Below are 8,604 nucleotides of genomic sequence, written 5' to 3' on the forward strand. Positions count from 1 at the left end.
GCATCCTTAGGAACCCCAAATTTGGAGTTATTTCCACCTCCTCCCCTGGGTTTTGCCTCCAAAAATCACCACCCAGCTCACAGCTGGGGGCTCAGAGGTGAATCCTTCACCCCAAACTGCCCGTGGGGTGGAGGAGGCTGGAGGAGCCATCAGGATTTTGGGATTTTCGTGGGAAACAGGAGCTGTGTCCAGGAGTGTGGAATACATCCCAGCTCTGCTGACTGGTTCCCATCCTCCCTGGGCAGCTCCAGCTCTGCTCTGAATTTCCAGCACTTCCAGCACAGGGATTTCACCCCTAAATCACTTTTACCCCCTAAATCACTTCCTCCCCCTAAATCACTTTTCGTCCTAAATCACTTCCTCCTCCTAAATCATTTCTTCCCCCTAAATAATTTTCACCCTAATTAATCACTTTCACACCATACCCCCTAAATCACTTCATGCCCCTAAATCACTTTTACCCCCTAAATCACTTCCACTCCCTAAATCACTTCCTCCTCCTAAATCATTTCTTCCCCCTAAATAATTTTCACCCTAATTAATCACTTTCACACCAATTAATCACTTTCACCCCTACATCATTTTTACTCCCTGAATCACTTTCACCCCTAAATCATTTTCACCCCAATTAATCACTTTCACCCCTAAATCACTTTTACCCCCTAAATCACTTCCTCCCCCTAAATCACTTTCACCCCTAAGTCACTTTTACCCCCTAAATCACTTCATGCCCCTAAATCACTTTTACCCCCTAAATCACTTTCACCCCTAAATCACTTCCTCGTCCTAAATCACTTCCTCCTCCTAAATCATTTCTTCCCCCTAAATAATTTTCACCCTAATTAATCACTTTCACACCAATTAATCACTTTCACCCCTACATCATTTTTACTCCCTGAATCACTTTCACCCCTAAATCATTTTCACCCCAATTAATCACTTTCACCCCTAAATCACTTTCCCCCCTAAACCACAGGCCAGGCTGCAGCAGAATCCCAAACCCAGCACCAGGCGAAGCCACGCAGCTCCCAGTGGGATTTACATAAACTGAGCACTAAAACCCCCTAATATTTAAAGTGTTATAACAAAGCACAAAAAACCTCCTCCTTCAAGCTCTATGACAACCCCATGAATATGCAAATTAGAATGCAAAGACAATTTTCTACTGGCTCCCAGTAAATATTGAGGCAGAGCTGTGGAGCATTAAGTGGCAGATTTAGGTCCGGGTTCATTCCTTTTTTATTTATTTTTTTTAAATACCACACTTAGAGACCAATTTGATTGTAATGCACCAAATCTGTCGAGGATTGCAGCCAGCTGATGGCATTGTTAAATCATACTTATTTTGGCATTTCTTATTGAAAGCAATAGAAGAGCAACCAGTGGTGATAAATTTGTTTGTGGAGAGCAGCGTTGCTTGTCAGAGTTGTACACTGTTGTAACTAGGGCAAAATTACACTATAAATTTGCAGGTTTATTGTCCTTTTTCCTCTATTTTTTGTTGTTGTTGTTGTCAGTGACCTGCTTTTCATATTCTACGTGCAAGGGTGCTCTGGCAAGAGAGAATTGTAAAATCTGGGTTGCTGTGCAGCAGGGTGGGATCTGCCAGGTGCCTTTATTGAATTCACCTTCTTCTGCCACAAAAAAATGGGATTTCCCAGGTGCCTTTATTGAATTCACCTTCTTCTGCCCCAAAAAATGGGATCTCCCAGGGGAAAAGGGTAATGAATTCTCCTTCTTCTGCCCCAAAAAATGGGATTTTCCAGGTGCCTTTATTGAATTCACCTTCTTCTGCCCCAAAAAATGGAATCTCCCAGGGGAAAAGGGTAATGAATTCCATCTCTTCTGCCCCCCAAAAATGGGATCTTCCAGTGGAAAAGATTTAGTGAATTCACCTTATTCTCACTACATAAAATGGGATCTTCCAGGGGAAAAGGTTTATAGAATTCACTTTTTCTGCCCCATAAAATGGGATCTCTCAAGGAAAAGGTTAATTAATTAACCTTCTTCTGCCCTATAAAATGGGATTTCCCAGGTGCCCTTATTGAATTCACCTTATTCTGCCCCCAAAAAATGGGATTTCCCAGGTGCCCTTATTGAATTCACCTTATTCTGCCCCAAAAAATGGGATTTCCCAGGTGCCCTTATTGAATTCACCTTATTCTCACTCCATAAAATGGGACCTCCCAGGGGAAAAAGTTGATCAATTCACCTTCTTCTGCCCCCAAAAATGGGATCTTCCAGGTGCCTTTATTGAATTCACCTCTTCTGTCCCAAAAAATGGGATCTCCCAGGGAAAAAGATTTATTGAATTCATCTTCTTCTGCCCCAAAAAAGGGGATCTGCCAGGAGCTCAGGCTCTCAGGAGGGTTTCAGGTGTTTGAGAGGCAGGTGGAGAATTGGAATTCTCAAAGTGACCGTGGTCAAACAGAGCTGGACCCTCCCAGGGCTGGCTCTGGGAATGCCCAGAGCTGCACCCCTGGGATGGGCAGCTCATGGATCAGCTGCTCCTCCTGAGCCAGAGCACGAAAAACCAAAATTCAGGAGTGCTTTGAGCTGGAACCTTGGAGGATTTGTTGCATACGAGGCAATAAACGGCTGCTGCAATTGACTAAATGCCACAGCACAGCAGTTTATTTTAATTATGCTACAAAGGGAGGGATATTATTGTTCTTATGGCACAGCATAACAAGGCAAGGAGAAAAGAAAATTGTATCCTGCTCTCCTCCTGAGAAGGTTTAGCAGCAGCATCTTGTTCATCATGGAGGGCTCAGGACAGCAGGATCCACAAATAAAACATGAGGAGGAACCAGTTTAGAGAGGAGATGGGGAAAAAAAACCCTCCAAAAATAACAAAACCAGGAAAAAAAACACCCTAAAACCCAGAAATTAAATAAAATTCCATTGCCTCTCTCATCCTCAGCGGTGACTGGTTCTGCTTTCATTTGCTGCAAAAGGAAATATTGGAAAACCTGGAAGTTTTTAGGGCAGGAAGGGTTTGGATGGAGATGTGGTGGATGAAGGGAGGGAGCTCCTCCTGCTGCCTCCCAGTCCATCCAAAATCTGGGCTGGGACACTCAGGGGATTTAAAAAGTTTTGTCTGTTACCCACAGAACTCGCCAGCTTTCAGCTGAAGCTGGGAAAGAAAATACAGGAAGTGGAGAAATTCTCCACTCCCAGTTAAAGTGGGAATTTCTCCGTGCGCAGTTTCCCCCTGCAGTTCCCAGTTTGTCCTCGATCCCAGCTGATTTCCCCTGGCTTTCCTGGTGCCCAGGGCTCTTCCCTGCACCTTTCTGAGCAGTTCTGTACAGAATTTGCTGCCGAGAAATGAGCTGTTGGAAACCCCTGATCCAAAGGGAAATCCCAGGAGTGCTGGGCTGTGCCCCAGCAGGTTTTCCTGCCCGTGGCTCACATCCCCAGTAAATCCACAGGATTTCCAGCACAAGGAACAGCAAATCTGCCCGGACTGGCAGCCCCGGCTGGGGGATTTGCTGTGCCTGGCTGGCTGGGTTTATTTTTCCCTTTTCCTTTTTTCCCAGTGTGACTCTGAAGTGTTTTGGTTTTAGCAATGCTTTGACAAAAGCTCAGCGCAGCGTCCCTGGGGACACTCTGAGGGCAGCCCGGGTGTCCCCAGTCACAGGGTGGGGTTGTTCCATGTGGGAATGGAACGTGTGTGCCGGGGCAGAGATGGGAACTGTGGTGTTTGTGAGGGTCCCGGGACGAGGGAAGAGATGAATCTGACTCCGTGTTTGCAGAAGTCTGATATATTATATAAATTATATAAATTATATATTATATATTGTATATTATATTACATTATATTATATTATATTATATATCATATCACATATTATGCTATAATATATCGTATCATATCATATTAATTATATTATATATCATATATTATGTCATAATATATCATATATTATATATTATGATTATAGGAATGTCATAACATATATTATATTATAGTAATTATATTATTTATATATTATATTGTTATATATCATACCATATCATATCATACCATATCATATCAATCATATCATATCATATCATATCATATCATATATTATGTTATAATATATAATATTCTATTATATCATATATTATGTCATAATATATTATACTAATTATATTATATTATACATAATATATTATGTTATAGTATATCATATTATATTATATTATTTATATTATATTAATTATATTATTATATTATATTATATTATATATCATATCACATATTATGTTATAATATATCATATTATATTTTATTATATTATATTTATTATATTACATTACATTACATTACATTACATTATGCTACACTACAACTATACTAAACTATAGAGAAGGGATACATCAGAAGGCTTAAGAAGAATGAGTAATAAAAACTCGTGACTGACTTGGAGCGTCCAACACAGCTGATGGATTTTGGTCATTAAATTAAACAATTCACATGGAACCAATCAAACATTCACCTGTTGGCAAGCAATCCGCAGACCACATTCCAAAGCAGTCAGATAATTATTGTTCTTGTCCTTTTCTGAGGCTTCTCACCTTCCCAGGAGTAGAAATCCCGGCAAAGGGATTTTTCAGAAAATATCACCGTGAGAGGGAACCATGGGGGTTGTGCCTCATCCCTGCGATAAAGGGAGGGAAAACCAGCCCAGGAGGGGATTCCTGGAGTGTTCCCACCAGGATGGCACAGGCAGCTGCTCAGGGAACAGAGCCTTGCTCCCTCGGAGCACCAGGAGCAGCCCTGCTCCCGACTCTGCAGCGTGGGAGCTGATGGTGTGAAAAAAACGCCAATCAACTTTTTCTTTGTAAAATTTTAAAAGTTTAATGGTAATAAAATAATTATGAAAATAGCAATAAAATTCGAGTAATACAAATTTAAACAATTAGGAGTTAGGACAGTACGAGACAATAAAAACAAAGAGTTACAGATGGTCTGGGTACCTCTTTGTGGGCAAAATAAACCCAAAAAAGGACCCACGTGAACAGAGGATTAACCCTTAAAAGCAACAGCCTTTGCATATTCATACACCTCATACAAGATGCATAAATTCCATTCAAACAAAGGATTCTGTCTGGTCAGTGCCAACTTCTTCCTCTGAATCCCAACCTGAGCAAGGCAGGAAGAAGTTCGTTTCTTCTGATAATGGGGCAATAAATTCTTTTTCTCTGAAAGACTTGGGTGTCCTGTGGCTGCTATCACGATGTGAGTACCTCATTCCTCTCTTAAAAACAATACCCCACATACATCGTTTCTATTTTCACGACAAAACTACATTTCCCATACTATTAAAATATTAATATAGCACTGCTAATCAACACAACATAATACAACCAGTAAATATCTGCGTATAATGTGCATTTTCACAACGGGAATCGGGAGTTTCAGAGGAAACCTGTGTGCACAGACAGGCTCACACGGATCCTGCTCCAGCCCAGAGCCAGCACAAACTCCTCCTAATTCACATTTTCTCAGTCAGCGCCCTCATGCAGAGTTTCAACGTTTCTAATTGGCCTTTTAATGTGTTTATTCTCCAAGGCAGTCCAAAGCCCAGCCCTTGCTGACTCTGTGTCCCTCCCCAGCTCCCCGGGCCTGAGGTGCTCCGGGCTTTCTGGCGAGCAGCAGGGAGATGTTTGTGTGCTGAGGAGTCTCTGCCGCTAATCCCAGCATCAGGATTCAATTTCAGATAAAGTGACTCCTCCTGAGGAGTGAAATGAGTCCCTGCTCTCTGTGATCCTCACCCCAGGGGGGGTTCAGGGCCGCTCTGGGGTTTGTGGCTCCGCTGTGATGAAGACGAGGCCTTTCCATGTCAGAGGCAAATGGGAAATCCACAGAGCTTGTCTGAAAGCTGGGATCCAACAAATTGAGAGAGAGAGGAGTCGTGTCTGCAGCTGCAGGCTCCAAATCACTTCAGTGGCTTTGGCTTTGGCTTTGTAGCACAACAAAGCCCAGGAGCAGGGGCCATTACCGAGGCTGGGATGATCCTCCTGCATCCCTTTCAACTCAGGATATTCTGGACTCTGTGGAGAGGAAAAAGCTCTGTATTCAGTCTACTCGGGGGACTAAAGAAAGCAAAGCCTCTAAGTTCAGCCTCAGCTTTGATTTCCTGGCAAATATTGCTCCAAACAGTCACAGACACAGAATTCAGACTCGGGAATTATTCTGAGTTGGTGTCTGAGGCGTTTCTGGCCCCTCCTCAGTCTGACCCACAGGGTAAAACTGGGACCCAGAGAGCAGGGACTGCTGTCCTGGGTTTGGAGAATGAACTCTTCAGCTTGAGAAGGGTTTTGTGCCTCCCTGTTCCTGCAGTGCCTGACCCAGGGTTCCCCTGAGGCCACAGGGAAAAGCTGGATCCCAAAATCCCAGGGAAAAGCCGGATCCCAAAATCCCAGGGAAAAGCCGGATCCCAAAATCCCAGGAGAAAGCTGGATCCCAAAATCCCAGGGAGAAGCTGGATCCCAAAATCCCAAGGAAAAGCTGGATCCCAAAATCCCAGGGAGAAGCTGGATCCCAAAATTCCAGGGAAAAGCTGGGTCCCAAAATCCCAGGAGAAGCTTGATCCCAAAATCCCAGGGAAAAACTGCATCCCAAAATCCCAGGGGAAAGCCGGATCCCAAAATCCCAGGGAAAAGCCGGATCCCAAAATCCCAGGGAGAAGCTGGATCCCAAAATCCCAGGGAAAAGATGGATCCCAAAATCCCAGGGAGAAGCTGGGTCCCAAAATCCCAGGGAGAAGCTGGATCCCAAAATCCCAGGGAAAAGATGGATCCCAAAATCCCAGAGAGAAGCTGGATCCCAAAATCCCAAGGAAAAGCTGGATCCCAAAATCCCAGAGAGAAGCTGGGTCCCAAAATCTGAGTGCACACAGGAGGGGCTTGGAGAAGAGAGCAGAGCAAACATCAAAGGGCTTTTATTAACCTGAAAGGTGTTTTTAATTAATGCACATAATCACCCTTTGTGTTTGCTCTCTGAGGAGTGAGGATGAGGAGGGTGATCCAAGGGCCAGGAACTGGACACGGGTTCCATGAGCAGAGGGGAGCAATTCCCTGCTCTCTGCAGCAGACCGAGCACCCCCACAGTCAGGTTTTGCTAAAACAGGTTTTACTAAAGCCAGGGTGCACCACAGCAGGCGTTTTCTCCGCCTGGATCTGCAGTGCTCAGTTTAACCCCTGCTGTGTTAGGAATGAAATGGTGAGAAGAAGGAAAGGGGTGAGCTGGGAGATGGGCTGGGACAGTGGGACAGGGCAGGGAAGGGCAGGGTGGCCCAGGTGTGACCCTGCTCCCGGTGCTGGGGTTCCAGGAGCTGTGGGCATCTGAGGGACAGCCTGACCTTGAGCTCTTTGTCTTTTTCCCTGCAAAATGAAGATCTGAATTAGTGTGTGACCCAGCGAAATCCAAATTCCCCCTTGGGGAGGTTCCACTCCCCACAATCTTCTCCTTCCCTTGGTGCTGAAAGCAAGGAAAAAACCCCATAAATGGATATTTAGGATTCTCTGACATTCTTCCCCCAACACTGAACCAAAGTCAATTGTCTTTCCCAACTTTAAACTGAGTCAACATTTTAAAAAAGATAAAACATTTCTATTTAAATCTTTACCTGAATTTACCATCCCAAAGTTTGGGGAGATACAAATATAGGTTTTGTCACCGAGTGAGCAGCGTTAGAATCAAAGGTAATAAACCCATTGATCTCCAGTAAGACAATATTAATATTACCATATAGCTTTTATAATTAATTTGCTGCCAGATGAAAGGGAAACACGAGGTCCTTTTAATGCTGGTGATTAAAGGAAAAAGTAAACCTTTGAAAGGCGGATTTGCATGTACAACATGTTGCACTAATTCCAGCAGATCAGGGGGAATTGTTACTGTGCAGTTGGAGTCACATTGCAGAGTTTGGGATGAAAGAGTTGCTGACTTGGGGGAGAAAAGTCTGGGCAGAGTTTGGGGGATTTTGGGGAAGGTTTGTAAAGCCCTGCTCTGGCTGTGTTTGAGTTTCTGTTCACTGCAGGGCAGGGCTTTGGCCAAAATGTCCACAAATGTCCATAAAAACCCAGGAAAGAGGGAGGCAGAGCTCAGTGGGGTCTGTGGGGGTTTCACCAGCCCAGCCTGGCTCGGTTTGCACAGCCTGTCTGTAAATTTAAAATGCAAATGTAAAATTCCCTTTCCAGAAGCACGACGGGAGCCTTGGGAAATAAATGAGTGGCAGGTTTAGGAGCTGGAGGGAGCTGCAGAGCTGTGCCCTCTGCTCTGCCCGACATCACACCCAAACCTTGGGTGGTAAAAAAGACAAACCAGAGAAGATTAAAGCTCAGGGATGTGAACTCGGGTGGCTTTTCCTGCAGCTCAGAGTGGGGTCTGTGTGTGAATCTGTTCTGTCTGGGCACTGTGCCTTTCTAAATGGATTTTTCATGGATTTTAGGGGCTGTGGATCCACCTGCTCTGCCTGTGAGGCTCAGCAGAGAGAAATGAGAGCAGTGATTTGCAGGGAAGCTGCCAGAGGGAAGCACTTCCCTGTGCCCCCAAACCCTTCTGCAGCCCCAAACCCTTCACACGGCACAGAGCTGGCCTGGAAAAGCTGC

Source organism: Pyrgilauda ruficollis, unplaced genomic scaffold (genome assembly GCF_017590135.1).
Source record: "Pyrgilauda ruficollis isolate IOZ18807 unplaced genomic scaffold, ASM1759013v1 scaffold273, whole genome shotgun sequence".
In the NCBI taxonomy this organism is placed as follows: domain Eukaryota; kingdom Metazoa; phylum Chordata; class Aves; order Passeriformes; family Passeridae; genus Pyrgilauda; species Pyrgilauda ruficollis.